Consider the following 16,032-nt stretch of genomic DNA (forward strand, 5'->3'; position numbering starts at 1 on the left):
CAGCCCAACTTGGCACTGGTGCCACCATGGGTCTCGTCACCATCCTGCCTATCGTAGCTTTTCAGGAGCCAGCCGGCAACTCCCTGCCACAGGCCCCCAAACACAAACAACGGCGCTTTTCCCTGGATAACAAAATTCGCCTGCCAATTTTTTGATGGCAGATTGCAGGAGCCACTTGGTACTATCAAATCAGCCCAACTTGGCACTGGTGCCACCATGGGTCTGGTCACCATACTGCCTATCGTAGCTTTTCAGGAGCCAGCCGGTCACTCCCAGCCATAGGCCCCCAGACACAAACCTCGGCCCGTTTCCCTGGCAAACAAAAGTAAGCTGCCCCGCTTCTGGATGGCAGATTGCAGGAGCCACTTGGTACTATCAAACCAGCCCAACTTGGCACTGGTGCCACCTCTGGTCTGGGAACCATGCTGAGTATCGTGGATTCTAAGGAGCCATCCGGCCACTCCCAGCCACAGGCCCCCAAACACAAACAACGGCGCTTTTCCCTGGAAAACAAAACTCGCCTGCCAAGTTTTTGATGGCAGATTGCAGGAGCCACTTGGTACTATCAAACCAGCCCAACTTGGCACTGGTGCCACCATGGGTCTGGTCACCATCCTGCCTATCGTAGCTTTTCAGGAGCCAGCCGGTCACTCCCAGCCATAGGCCCCCAGACACAAAGCTCGGCCCGTTTCCCTGGCAAGGAAAAGTAAGCTGTCCCGCTTCTGGATGGCAGATTGCAGGAGCCACTTTGCACCATCAAACTAGCCCGACTTGGCACTGTTGCCACCTCAGGTCTGGGAATGAGCCTGGGTATCGTGGATTCTAAGGAGCCAGCCGGCCACGCCCAGCCACAGGCCCCCAAACACAAACAACGGCGCTTTTCCCTGGAAAACAAAACTCGCCTGCCAACTTTTTGATGGCAGATTGCAGGAGCCACTTGGTACTATCAAACCAACCCAACTTGGCACTGGTGCCACCTTGGGTCTGGTCACCATCCTGCCTATCGTAGCTTTTCAGGAGCCAGCCGGTCACTCCCAGCCATAGGCCCCAGACACAAACCTCGGCCCGTTTCCCTGGCAAACAAAAGCAAGCTGCCCCGCTTCTGGATGGCAGATTGCAGGAGCCACTTTGCACCATCAAACTAGCCCGACTTGGCACTGGTGCCACCTCAGGTCTGGGAACCATGCTGCGTATCGTGGATTCTAATTAGCCATCCGGCCACTCCCAGCCACAGGCCCCCAAACAAAAACAACGGCGCTTTTCCCTGGAAAACAAAACTCGCCTGCCAAATTTTGATGGCAGATTGCCGGAGCCACTTGGTACTATCAAACCAGCCCACCTTGACACTGGTGCCACCATGGGTCTGGTCACCATCCTGCCTATCGTAGCTTTTCAGGAGCCAGCCGGTCACTCCCAGCCATAGGCCCCCAGACACAAACCTCGGCCCGTTTCCCTGGCAAACAAAAGTAAGCTGCCCCGCTTCTGGATGGCAGATTGCAGGAGCCACTTTTCACCATCAAACCAGCCCAACTTGGCACTGGTGCCACCTTTGGTCTGGGAACCATGCTGAGCATCGTGGATTCTAAGGAGCCAGCCGGCCACTCCCAGCCACAGGCCCCCAAACACAAACAACGGCGCTTTTCCCTGGAAAACAAAACTCGCCTGCCAACTTTTTGATGGCAGATTGCAGGAGCCACTTGGTACTATCAAACCAGCCCAACTTGGCACTGGTGCCGTCATGGGTCTGGTCACCATCCTGCCTATCGTAGCTTTTCACGAGCCAGCCGGTCACTTCCAGGCTTAGGACCCCAGACACAAACCTCGGACCGTTTCCCTGGCAAACAAAAGTAAGCTGCCCCGCTTCTGGATGGCAGATTGCAGGAACCACTTGGTACTATCAAACCAGCCCAACTTGGCACTGGTGCCACCATGGGTCTGGGAACCATCCTGTGTATCGTGGATTCTAATTAGCCATCCGTCCACTCCAGGCGATAGGGCCCCAGGCACAAACAACGGCGCTTTTCCCTGGAAAACAAAACTCGCCTGCCAACTTTTTGATGGCAGATTGCAGGAGCCACTTGGTACTATCAAACCAGCCCAACTTGGCACTGGTGCCACCATGGGTCTGGTCACCATCCTGCCTATCGTAGCTTTTCAGGAGCCAGCCGGTCACTCCCAGCCATATGCCCCGAGACACAAACCTCGGCCCGTTTCCCTGGCAAACAAAAGTAAGCTACCCCACTTCTGGATGGCAGATTGCAGGACGCACTTGGTACTATCAAACCAGCCCAACTTGGCACTGGTGCCACGTCAAGTCTAGGAACCATCCTGCGTATCGTGGATTCTAAGGAGCCAGCCGGCCACTCCCAGCCATAGGCCCCCAAACAAAAACAACGGCGCTTTTCCCTGGTAAAGAAAACTTGCCTGCCAACTTTTTGATGGCAGATTGCAGGAGCCACTTGGTACTATCAAACCAGCCCAACTTGGCACTGGTGCCACCATGGGTCTGGTCACCATCCTGCCTATCGTAGCTTTTCAGGAGCCAGCCGGTCACTCCCAGCCATAGGCCCCCAGACACAAAGCTCGGCCCGTTTCCCTGGCAAACAAAAGTAAGCTGCCCCGCTTCTGGATGGCAGATTGCAGGAGCCACTTGGTACTATCAAACCAGCCCGACTTGGCACTGGTGCCACCTCTGGTCTGGGAACCATCCTGCGTATCGTGGATTCTAAGGAGCCAGCCGACCACTCCCAGCCACAGGCCGCCAAACACAAACAACGGCGCTTTTCCCTGGAAAACAAAACTCGCCTGCCAACTTTTTGATGGCAGATTGCAGGAGCCACTTGCTACTATCAAACCAGCCCAACTTGGCACTGGTGCCGCCATGGGTCTGGTAACCATCCTGCCTATCGTAGCTTTTCACGAGCCAGCCGGTCACTCCCAGCCATAGGCCCCCAGACAAAAACCTCGGCCCGTTTCCCTGGCAAACAAAAGTAAGCTGCCCCGCTTCTGGATGGCAGATTGTAGGACGCACTTGTTACTATCTAACCCGCCCGACTTGGCACTGGTGCCACCACTGGTCTGGGAACCATCCTGCGTATCGTGGATTCTAAAGAGCCAGCCGGCCACTCCCAGCCACAGGCACCCAAACACAAACAACGGCGCTTTTCCCTGGTTAACAAAACTCGCCTGCCAACTTTTTGATGGCAGATTGCAGGAGCCACTTGGTACTATCAAACCAGCCCAACTTGGCACTGGTGCCACCATGGGTCTGGTCACCATCCTGCCTATCGTAGCTTTTCAGGAGCCAGCCGGTCACTCCCAGCCATAGGCCCCCAGACAAAAACCTCGGCCCGTTTCCCTGGCAAACAAAAGTAAGCTGCCCCGCTTCTGGATGGCAGATTGCAGGAACCACTTGGTAGTATCAAACCAGCCCAACTTGGCACTGGTGGCACCTCTTGTCTGGGAACCATGCTGCGTATCGTGGTTTCTAAGGAGCCAGCCGGCCACTCCCAACCATAGACCCCCAGACACAAACCTCGGCCCGTTTCCCTGGAAAACAAAAGTAAGCTACCCCGATTCTGGATGGCAGATTGCAGGAGCCACTTGGTACTATCAAATCAGCCCACCTTGGCACTGGTGCCACCATGGGTCTGGTAAACATCCTGCCTATCGTAGCTTTTCAGGAGCCAGCCGGCCACTCTCAGCCATATGCCCCCAAAAACAAACCACGGCCCTTTTCTCTGGCAAACAAAACTCAACTGCCCCTCTTCTGGATGGCAAATTTTAGGACGCACTTTGTACTACGAAAACCGCCCGACGTGGCACTGGTGCCACCTTGTGTCAGGGAACCATCCTGCATATCGAGCTTTTTAAGGAGCCAGCCGGCCACACCCAGCCATAAACCCCCAAAAACAAACCACGGACCATTTCTCTTGGAAACAAAAATCCACTGCCCCGCGTCTGGATGGCAGATTGCAGGAGCCACTTTGCACCATCAAACCAGCCCGACTTGGCACTGGTGCAACCTTGGGTCTGGGAACAATCCTGCATATCGTGGATTCTAAGGAGCCAGCCGGCCACTCCCAGCCACAGGCCCCCAAACACAAACAACGGCGCTTTTCCCTGGAAAACAAAATTCGCCTGCCAACTTTGTGATGGCAGATTGCAGGAGCCACTTGGTACTATCAAATCATCCCAACTTGGCACTGGTGCCACTCTGGGTCTGGGAACCATCCTGCCTATTGTAGCATTTCAGGAGCCAGCCGGTCACTCCCAGCCATAGGCCCCCAGACACAAACCTCGGACCGTTTCCCTGGCAAACAAAATTAAGCTGCCCCGATTCTGGATGGCAGATTGCAGGAGCCACTTGGTTGTGTCAAACCAGCCCGACTTGGCACTGGTGCCACCTTGGGTCTGGGAACCATCCTGCGTATCGTGGATTCTAAGCAGCCACCCGGCCACTCTGAGCCACAGGCCCCCAAACAAAAACTACGGCGCTTTTCCCTGGAAAACAAAACTCGCCTGCCAACTTTTTGATGGCAGATTTCAGGAGCCACTTGGTACTATCAAACCAGCCCAACATTGGCACTGGTGCCACCACTGGTCTGGGAACCATCCTGCCTATCGTAGCTTTTCAGGAGCCAGCCGGTCACTCCCAGCCATAGACCCCCAGACACAAACCTCGGCCCGTTTCCCTGGCAAACAAAAGTAAGCTGCCCCGCTTTTGGATGGCAGATTGCAGGAGCCACGTTGCACCATCAAACCAGCCCCACTTGGCACTGGTGCCACCTTGGGTCTGGGAACAAGTTGGGCTGGTTTGATAGTACCAAGTGGCTCCTGCAATCTGCCATCCAGAAGCGGGACAGCTTACTTTTGTTTCCCAGGGAAACGGGCCGAGGTATTTGTCTGGGGGCCTATGGCTGGGAGTGACCGGCTGACTACTGAAAAGCTACGATAGGCAGGATGGTTACCAGACTCATGGTGCCACCAGTGCCAAGTCGGGCTGGTTTGATAATACTAAATAGCTCCTGCAATCTGCCATCCAGACGCGGGGCAGCGGATTTTTGTTTGCTGGAGGAAAGTTCCGTGGTTTTTTTTTTGGGGGTATATGACTGGACGTGGCCGGCTGGCTCCTTAAAAAGCTCTATACACAGGATTGTTCCCTGACCCAAGGTGGCATCAGTGCCAAGTCGGGCTGTTTTCGTAGTACCAAGTGCGTCCTGCAATTTGCCATCCAGAAGCGGGGCAGCCTACTTTTGTTTGCCAGGGAAACGTGCCGAGGTTTTTGTCTGGGGGCCTATGGCTGGGAGTGAGCGGCTGGCTCCTGAAAAGCTACGATAGGCAGGATGGTGACCAGACCCATGGTGGCACCAGTGCCAAGTTGGGCTGGTTTGATAGTACCAAGTGGCTCCTGCAATCTGCCATCAAGAAGTTGGCAGGCGAGTTTTGTTTTCCAGGGAAAAGCGCCGTTGTTTTTGTTTAGAGGCCTGTGGCTGGGAGTGGCCGCCTGTCCTCGTAGAATCTACGTTACGCAGCATGGTTCCCAGACCAGAGGTGGCACCAGGGCCAAGTCGGGCTGGTTTGTAAGTACCAACTGCATCCTGCAATCTGCCATCCAAAAGCGGGGCAGCTTACTTTTGTTTGCCAGGGAAACGGGCCGAGGTTTGTGTCCGGGGGCCTATGGCAGGGAGTGACCGGCTGGCTCCTGAAAAGCTACGATAGGCAGGATGTTTACCAGACCCATGGTGGCACCAGTGCCAAGTTGGGCTGATTTGATAGTACCAAGTGGCTCCTGCAATCTGCCATCCAGAATCGGGGTAACTTACTTTTGTTTTCCAGGGAAACGGGCCGAGGTTTGTGTCTGGGGGTCTATGGCTGGGAGTGACCGGCTGGCTCCTGAAAAGCTACGATAGGCAGGATGGTTCCCAGACCAGAGGTGGCACCAGTGCCAAGTTGGGCTGGTTTGATAGTACCAAGTGGCTCCTGCAATCTGCCATCAAAAAGTTGGCAGGCGAGTTTTGGTTTCCAGGGAAAAGCACCGTTGTTTGTGTTTGGGGGCCTGTGGCTCAGAGTGGCCGGGTGGCTGCTTAGAATCCACGTTACGCAGGATGGTTCCCAGACCCAAGGTGGCACCAGTTCCAAGTCGGGCTGGTTTGACACAACCAAGTGGCTCCTGCAATCTGCCATCCAGAATCGGGGCAGCTTAATTTTGTTTGCCAGGGAAACGGTCCGAGGTTTGTGTCTGGGGGCCTATGGCTGGGAGTGACCGGCTGGCTCCTGAAATGCTACAATAGGCAGGATGGTTCCCAGACCCATAGTGGCACCAGTGCCAAGTTGGGATGATTTGATAGTACCAAGTGGCTCCTGCAATCTGCCATCAAAATGCTGGCAGGCGAATTTTGTTTTCCAGGGAAAAGCGCCGTTGTTTTTGTTTGGGGGCCTATGGCAGGGAGTGGCCGGCTGGCTCCTTAGAATCCACGATATGCAGGATTGTTCCCAGACCCAAGGTGGCACCAGTGCCAAGTCGGGCTGGTTTGATGGTGCAAAGTGGCTCCTGCAATCTGCCATCCAGACGCGGGGCAGCGGATTTTTGTTTCCAAGAGAAATGGTCCGTGGTTTGTTTTTGGGGGTATATGGCTGGGCGTGGCCGGCTGGCTCCTTAAAAAGCTCGATATGCAGGATGGTTCCCTGACACAAGGTGGCGCCAGTGCCACGTCGGGCGGTTTTCGTAGTACAAAGTGCGTCCTAAAATTTGCCATCCAGAAGAGGGGCAGTTGAGTTTTGTTTGCCAGAGAAAAGGGCCGTGGTTTGTTTTTGGGGGCATATGGCTGAGAGTGGCCGGCTGGCCCCTGAAAATCCACGATAGGCAGGATGGTTCCCAGACCAGAGGTGTCACCAGTGCCAAGTCGGGCTGGTTTGATAGTACTAAGTAGCTCCTGCAATCTGCCATGCAGAAGCGGGGCAGCTTACTTTTGTTTGCCAGGGAAACGGGCCGAGGTTTGTGTCTGGGGGCCTATGGCTGGGAGTGGCCGGCTGGCTCCTGAAAAGCTACGATAGGCAGGATGGTGACCAGACCCATGGTGGCACCAGTGCCAAGTTGGGCTGGTTTGATAGTACCAAGTGGCTCCTGCAATCTGCCATCAAAAAGTTGGCAGGCGAGTTTTGTTTTCCAGGGAAAAGCGCCGTTGTTTGTGTTTGGGGGCCTGTGGCTGGGAGTGGCCAGCTGGCTCCTTAGAACCCACGATAGGCAGGATGTTTCCCAGACCTGAGTTGGCACCAGTGCCAAGTTGGGCTGGTTTGATGGTACCAAGTGGCTCCTGCAATCTGCCATCCAGAAGCGGGGCAGCTTACTTTTGTTTGCCAGGGAAACGGGCCGAAATATTTGTCTGGGGGCCTCTGGCTGGGGGTGGCTGGCTGGCTCCTGAAAAGCTACGATAGGCAGGATGGTGACCAGACCCATGGTGGCACCAGTGCCAAGTTGGGCTGGTTTGATAATACCAAGTGGCTCCTGCAATCTGCCATCAAAAGTTTGGCAGGCGAGTTTTGTTTTCCAGGGAAAAGCACCGTTGTGTGTGTTTTGGGGCCTGTGGCTGGGAGTGGCCAGCTGGCTCCTTAGAATCCACGATACGCCGGATGGTTCCCAGACCCAAGGTGGCATCAGTGCCAAGTCGGGCTGGTTTGTTAGTACCAAGTGGTTCCTGCAATCTGCCATCCAGAAGCGGGGCAGCTGAATTTTGTTTGCCAGACAAAAAGGCTGTTGTTTGTGTTTCGGGGCCTGTGGCTGGCAGTGGCCGGCTGGCTCCTGAAAATCCATGATACGCAGCATGGTTCCCAGACCCAAGGTGGCATCAGTGCCAAGTAGGGCTGGTTTCATAGTACCCAGTGGCTCCTGCAATCTCCCATCCAGAAGCGGGGCAGCTGAGTTTTGTTTGCCTGTGAAACGGGCCGTTGTTTTTAATTGGGGTCTGTGGCCGAGAGTGTTCGGCTGGCTCCTGACAACCCACAATACGCAGGATGGTTCCCAGACCCAAGGTGGCACCAGTGCCAAGTCGGGCTGGTTTGATAGTACCAAGTGGCTCCTGCAATCTGCCATCCAGAAGCGGTGCAGTTGAGTTTTGTTTGCCAGAGAAAAGGGCCGTGGGTTGTGTTTGGGGGCATATGGCTGGGAGTGGCCGGCTGTCTCATTAAAAAGATCGATACGCAGGATGGTTCCCAGACCCAAGGGGGCACCAGTGCCAAGTCGGGCTGTTTTTATAGTACCAAGTGCGTCCTGCAATTTGCCATCCAGAAGAGGGGCAGTTGAGTTTTGTTTGCCAGAGAATAGCGCCGTTGTTTGTGTTTGGGGGCTTGTGGCTCGTAGTGGCCGACTGGCGCCTTAGAATCTGTGTTACGCAGCATGGTTCCCAGACCCAAGGTGGCACCAGTGCCAAGTTGGGCTGGTTTGATAGTACCAAGTGGTCCTGCAATCTGCCATCCAGAAGCGGGGTAGCTTACTTTTGTTTGCCAGGGAAACGGGCCGAGGTTTGTGACTGGGGACCTATGGCTGGGAGTGACCGGCTGGCTCCTGGAAAGCTACGATAGGCAGGATGGTTACCAGACCCATGGTGGCACCAGTGCCAAGTTGGGCTGGTTTGATAGTACCAAGTGGCTCCTGCAATCTGCCATCAAAAAGTTGGCAGGCGAGTTTTGTTTTCCAGGGAAAAGCGACATTGTTTGTATTTGGGGGCCTGTGGCTGGGAGTGACCGGCTGGCTCCTTAGACTCCACGATACGCAGGATGGTTCCCAGACCCAAGGTGGCACCAGTGCCAAGTCGGGCTGGTTTGATACTACCAAGTGCGTCCTGCAATCTGCCATCCAGAAGCGGGGCAGCTTAATTTTGTTTGCCAGGGAAACGGGCCGTGGGTTTTGTTTGGGGGCATATAGCTGAGAGTGGCCGGCTGGCTCCTGAAAATCCACGCTAGGCAGCATGGTTCCCAGATGCAATGTGGCACCAGTGCCAAGTCGGGCTGGTTTGATGGTGCAAAGTGGCTCCTGCAATCTGCCATCCAGAAGCGAGGCAGCTGATTTTTGTTTGCCAGAGGAAAATTCCGTGGATTGTTTTTGGGGGCATATTGCTGGGAGTGGCCGGCTGGCTCCTTAAAAGGCTCGATACGCATGATGATTCCCAGGCCCAAGGTGTCACCACTACCAAGTCGGCCTGCGGTTTTAGTATCAAGTTCATCCTGCAATTTGCCATCCAGAAGAGGGGCAGTTGAGTTTTGTTTGCCAGAGAAACGGGCCGAGGTTTCTGTTTGGGGACATATGGCTGAGAGCGGCCGGCTGGCCCCTGAATATCCACGATACAGAGCATGGTTCCCAGATCCAAGGTGGCACCAGTGCCAAGTTGGGCTGGTTTGATAGTACCAAGTGTCTCCTGCAATCTGCCATCCAGAAGCAGGGCAGCTTACTTTTGTTTGCCAGAGAAATAGGCCTAGGTTTTTGTTTGGGGGCCTGTGGCTAGGAGTGGCCGGCTGGCTCCTTAGAATCCACGATACGCAGGATGGTTCCCAGACCCAAGGTGGCACCAGTGCCAAGTCGGGCTGGTTTGATAGTACCAAGTGGCTCCTGCAAACTCCATCAAAAAGTTGGCAGGCGTGTTTTGTTTTCCAGGGAACAGCGCCGTTGATTTTGTTTGGGGGCCTGTGGCTAGGAGTGGCCGGCTGGCTCCTTAGAATCCACGATACGCAGGATGGTTCCCAGACCCAAGGTGGCACCAGTGCCAAGTCGGGCTGGTTTGATTACACCAAGTGGCTCCTGCAATCTGCCATCCAGAAGTGAGGCAGCTAAGTTTTGTTTGCGAGAAAAAAGGGCCGTGGTTTTTGTTGGGGGCCTGTGGCTGGGAGTAGCCGGCTGGCTCCTTAAAATCCACGATAGGCAGGATGGTTCCCAGACCCAAGGTGGCACCAGTGCCAAGTCGGGCTGGTTTGATAGTACCAAGTGTCTCCTGCAATCTGCCATCCAGAAGCGGGGCAGCTGAGTTTTGTTTGCCAGAGAAAAAGGCTGTGGTTTGTGTTTGGGGGCCTGTGGCTGGCAGTGGCCGGCTGGCTCCTGAAAATCCACGATACGCAGCATGGTTCCCAGACCCAAGGTGGCACCAGTGCCAAGCGGGGCTCGTTTGACAGTGTCAAGTGCCTCCTGCAATCTCCCATCCAGAAGCGGGGCAGCTGAGTTTTTTTTGCCAGGGAAACGGACCTTTGTTTTTGATTGGGCTCTGTGGCCGAGAGTGGTCGGCTGTCTCCTGACAATCCACAATACGCAGGATGGTTCCCAGACCCAAGGTGGCACCAGTGCCAAGTCGGGCTGGTTTGATAGTACCAAGTGTCTCCTGCAATCTGCCATCCAGAAGCGGGGCAGCTGAGTTTTGTTTGCCAGAGAAAAGGGCCGTGGGTTGTGTTTGGGGGCATATGGCTGGGAGTGGCCACCTGGCTCCTTAAAATGCACGATACGCCGCATGGTAACCAGGCGCAAGGTGGCACCAGTGCCAAGTCAGGCTGTTTTTGTAGTACCCAGTGGCTCCTGCAATTTGCCATCCAGAAGCGGGGCAGTTGAATTTTGTTTGCTAGAGAAAAGGGCTGTGGTTTGTGTTTGGGGGCCTATGGCTGAGAGTGGCCGGCTGGCCCCTGAAAATCAACGATAGGCAGGATGGTTCCCAGATCCAAGGTGGCACCAGTGCCAAGTAAGGCTGGTTGTATGGTTCAAAGTAACTCCTGCAATCTGCCATCCAGAAGCGGGACAGCTGAGTTTTTTTTGCCAGAGAAAAGGTCCATGGTTTCTTTTTGGGGCATACGGCTGGGAATTGCCGGCTGGCTCCTTAAAATGCTCGATACGCAGGATGGTTCCCAGAGCCAAGGTGGCACCACTGCCAAGTCGGGCTCTTTTTGTAGTACCAAGTGCGTCCTGCAATTTGCCATCCAGAAGAGGGGCAGTTGAGTTTTGTTTGCCAGAGAAAAGGGCCGTTGTTTGTGTTTGGGGGCCTGTGGCTGGGAGTGTTCGGCTGGTTCCTGAATATGTACGATACGCAGGATTGTTCCCAGATCCAAGGTGGCAGCAGTGCCATGTTGTGCTGGTGTGATAGTCCCAAGTGGCTCCTGCAATCTGCCATCCAGAAGTGGGGCAGCTGATTTTTGTTTGCCAGAGAAAAGGTCCGTGGTTTGTTTTTGGGGGCATATGGCTGAGAGTGGCCGGCTGGCCCCTGAAAATCCACGATACACAGGATGGTTCCCAGATCCAAGGTGGCACCTGTGCCAAGTCGGGCTGATTTGATAGTACTAAGTAGCTCCTGCAATCTGCCATCCAGAAGCGGGGCAGCTTACTTTTGTTTGCCAGGGAAACGGGCCGAGGTTTGTGTTTGGGGGCCTATGGCTGAGAGTGACCGGCTGGCTCCTGAAAAGCTACGATAGGCAGGATGGTGACCAGACCCATGGTGGCACCAGTGCCAAGTTGGGCTGGTTTGATAGTACCAAGTGGTTCCTGCAATCTGCCATCCAGAAGCAGGGCAGCTGAGTTTTGTTTGCCAGAGAAAAGGGCCTTGGTTTGTGTTTGGGGGCATATGGCTGGGTGTGGCCAGCTGGCTCCTTAAAATGCACGATATGCAACATGGCTCCCAGACCCAAGGTGGCACAAGTGCCAAGTTGGGCTGGTTTGATAGTACCAAGTGGCTCCTGCAATCTTCCATGATCACGTGGAGAAATACTTTCTGGTTTCAGCCTCATGCTCTTTCTTCTCTCCCTCAACTTCTCTATCACCTCTCATCTGGTTCACATGCGCTGTCTTCAAGGTCCACAGGCTACTTTTCACAGAATCTTCTGGCCTGATGAAGTAAGGATGATGAATAGAACAGAGCTGGGATCTATTTTCCAGTTTGGATAAAATGCATTCTGCACACAAATCCAAGGAGAACGGGCTGCCCCGATGCCCAGAAAATCTTTCACTCCTGCTAGTGTTCTATGTCAACCGCAACTTAGTCTGAAAGAAAAGCTTTTTCTCTGAGAGCATCTGAGAGGTTTGCATGAAGCACTGATATCTGACATATGCAATTTTGAATAGGAGAGGAAAAAGAAAATGGCAAGGAGTTTTTAATTTTAGTGGTTTCAATTTTAATTTCCGTGCACTTTTTCAAAACTTGTCAGCTCAAATGCCCATCAACATCTTTTAGTCATCTGTAAGTCAGTATTCATATAAAATGTGCTTCAAATCCAAAGAATTTCAAATTTGCACTCCAAGCTTCTATGCCTAGATTTATGATTTCCTACACATATTAGATGAAAGGAAGGCCTTTTTTACTGTGGGAGTGCTGGAACACTGGAACAGGTTGCCCAGAGAAGTTGTGGGTGTCCCATCCCTGAAAGTATTCAAGGTCACCCTGGACGGGGCTTGGAGCAGCAACAAAGGAGAAGCTTGATGGTAGAGAAACAAAGTTGGACTATAGAAGAAACTCGGATTGAAGTATAGGATCAAGTTTTCTCTCAGCTCTTGGGGTAAATTCAAAGTTGTACAAAATGACATTTATCTGTGCTATTCACTACTGTAACAGAAAGTTTCATGAAAACTGTACAGAAGATAGTAAATTTTAAAAGAGATAAGAATTACAGCATAAAATCCATGGGATAGGTTACAACATGAGACACTCTCTAAGAGAAAATCTCTGTGTTTCAGCACTTCATCGGGGTAAGATTTCATGAAGTGCCAAAGAAGGCGGCAAAATATCATTCGGGACATTATTTACTGGAATTCAGCCTGGCCATTAGTAGGAACTGCCTTTGAACATATCATGTAGATATACCACACACACTTTCCCTTCACTGAAAAATTACTGTTTACAACAAATAAGCAATTGACAATCAAAATTGATTGAAAGCATCTTAAACATGTCAAGTATTTCATTGTAGATGATCTGTGATCCAAATGCTTCTTCCACCTTCGAGAGGGACAGAAGAATTCTTCCATATCATGATGGTTTAAAATTGTATCAACCAATGTTTTCTGCTGAAAAGATATCATCTATTTTTTTCTATTTTTGGAAGAAAATATTCCTAGACATACAACAGGTGAGAACTAAGTAATTTTAAAGAAACAAATGAAATGAAAATATTCTGTAAATAGAATGAAATGAAAAGCTGTGTTTTAAATAGGAGCTAAATATTAAACAGAATTTTTGTACCAGGCATTTGAATTACTGCACCAGCTCTTTTGCCCATCAAGAGAGGCATTTAGCATTTCAGTCTTTTCCAAGGTGTTCATGATCTGCTATACTGATCTCTGTGTGTGCCTAGGTGTGTGTGGAGGGGGGGGCATATGAAGGGGAGTGTGTATGTTTGCTTTACAATTGTTGTGGCAGATTCATGCCTCAGCTCCACATTTTGTTTTAAAAAGGTCACACCGAGTGGATATGAAGTTTACTATCAACAAGAGATCGATTCCCAAATCATCCATTTGACTCTCCCTTATAAATCATGTGCTTTGTTGCATATTTTATCAAATATACTTTCAAGCCAGATGGAGGAAGGAGGATGTGGGAATCCCTCCACCATCTTGCAACTTTTATGTAAGTAGGTTTTCAAGAAAATCATCATTTCTCTTTTAAATATGTCTGGAACAGGCATGATGGTAGTGTCAACCTGTTGGAGTTTTTGTTGCTGGAAGAAGTTGTACAAAAGGATTGGTTTTTACATTGACCAGTTACTGAATCAAGCGCAGGAATACATTGGAAATTTAGCTGGGGGTTCCTTTTCCCAGCAGACTACTTCTAGAACGAGCTTGTACACTGAAGCTGACTCTTTTGCTCTCTTTTTGTTTCTTTCCTATTTTCTTGGCTTCTTTGCCACTATCTAGACAATTTTGGAACTTTGTTCCCAACTAAAATGGTTTCAATAGTCTGATTGTGATCATACATTTTTACAAGGAATTTTTAAAATCTTTCCTCGAGTCCAGAAAGTCAAGGACTTAGATCTTTTTCTTCCCTTATCAATATTGCCATGAAATTGATAAATAAAGACCAACTCTTTATTTTTGTTTTTAACCCACGTAGATAATTCCCATCCATTAATCCATTTTGTGGACCAATAGCTGCCATTCTGATGGAAGCTGTCACTTCTTAACAATAGGCATTCTGTGACTATGTTGACAGCACTTTGGGTGAAGATCCTAACTGGTCTTAGATATACATAGGGAGAAATTTGCTCAGCCAGTGTCAGTCTTAAGCATGCGTATCAGAAGATCTTTCTAGAGCTGGGAATTTTCCCATGAAAGGGATTCAGTTAGGGAAGAGACACTTGTGCCAGAGTTTTACATTCTTCTTGAACACTGCTTAAGGAACTTAGATGCCATGTCCATTTGGATCTCTGTCTGCACAGAACTTTGTCATGCCAGTGCTTTGAAATGCATCTTGAAGAGAATTCACTAGCACAGAATGAAAGAGAGTGGAAGGGGTTGGTGGGGCTAACCAGGCCCAACCCCCCTGCCTAAACCAGGATACCTAGAGCCTCTTGCCCAGGATTCTATCTGGGTGTACTTTTAATGTCTTCAAAGATCCAGGCTCCACAATCTTTCTGGGCAGTCTGTGCCGTGGTTCAGTCACCCTGACAGTAAAGAAACATTTACTGATGTTCAAAGGCAATCTCCTGTATTTCAGTGTGTGCCCACTGCCTCTTGTCTTTTCCCTCAGCATCACTGAAAAGACACTGATTCCCTCCCCTTTGCACTATTGCTTCCATATGTATGTGTGATGCCATGTAGAGGTATGTCAAAAACCTCCCTGAAGCCCAGGCAGATAATATTCCCTTCATCTACCAGTCAAGTTGATTCATCAGAGGAGTTTAAAGTGATGTTCAGCATGAAATTCCCCTGAAAAATCATGCTAACTACATTATTTGGTCATCTGTCATGTGCCTGGCAAGGATTTCCAGGAAGAGCTGCTTCATCAACTTCCTGGGGATAAAAAAGAGGCTGGCTGGTTTGTACTATGGCGAGTCCTCTTAATTGCCTTTTTTGAAGATGGGTGTCATTTGCTAACATCCACTCTTTAGCCTCTCTTGTCGTCTACATCTTAGCAAAACGCTTTTCCACTATGTCTGGCTAGGAAAAACTGTGCCAGCACAGAAAACATCTCCCATCGTGTTCTAGAAGTTGCACGGATGTCTGCCAAGTGTTTGGCAGGAAGAAAAGAAAAGTTGTCCAAAACAGCTTCCAATCGAATGTTCCTGTGATTGGAAAAGTCAGGAGAGTGCAAAGGTACTGTTTTCTATCAGTTGGCAAGGTGCGCACACAATCCCAGTGTTGTACAGCTTGCTTCTTCACCTTCCCGAAGCTGCCGCTCTCGCCGGCTGCCGGAGCCCAAGAAGCGGCTTCTTCGCGCAAAGACGATTGTGCCGCTCACAGGGCTCTCCTTAGCGCGGCTTCTGCCGAAAGACGCCCGGCAGCGGCTCTTACCTCCGGAGAGCATCCTACCTTCGTCTTTAGCTCCTCTTCTCATCTACACCTCGGCAAAAAGCTTTTCCACTATGTCTGGCTAGGAAAAACTGTGCCAGCACAGAAAACATCTCCCATCGTGTTCTAGAAGTTGCACGGATGTCTGCCAAGTGTTTGGCAGGAAGAAAAGAAAAGTTGTCCAAAACAGCTTCCAATCGAATGTTCCTGTGATTGGAAAAGTCAGGAGAGTGCAAAGGTACTGTTTTCTATCAGTTGGCAAGGTGCGCACACAATCCCAGTGTTGTACAGCTTGCTTCTTCACCTTCCCGAAGCTGCCGCTCTCGCCGGCTGCCGGAGCCCAAGAAGCGGCTTCTTCGCGCAAAGACGATTGTGCCGCTCACAGTGCTCTCCTTAGCGCGGCTTCTGCCGAAAGACGCCCGGCAGCGGCTCTTACCTCCGGAGAGCATCCTACCTTCGTCTTTCGCGTCTTTTGTAGTCTACATCTTAGCAAAACGCTTTTCCACTATGTCTGGCTAGTAAAAACTGTGCCAGCACAGAAAACATCTCCCATCGTGTTCTAGAAGTTG

This window comes from Melospiza melodia, chromosome 1 (assembly GCF_035770615.1).
Source record: "Melospiza melodia melodia isolate bMelMel2 chromosome 1, bMelMel2.pri, whole genome shotgun sequence".
Classification (NCBI taxonomy): Eukaryota; Metazoa; Chordata; class Aves; order Passeriformes; family Passerellidae; genus Melospiza; species Melospiza melodia.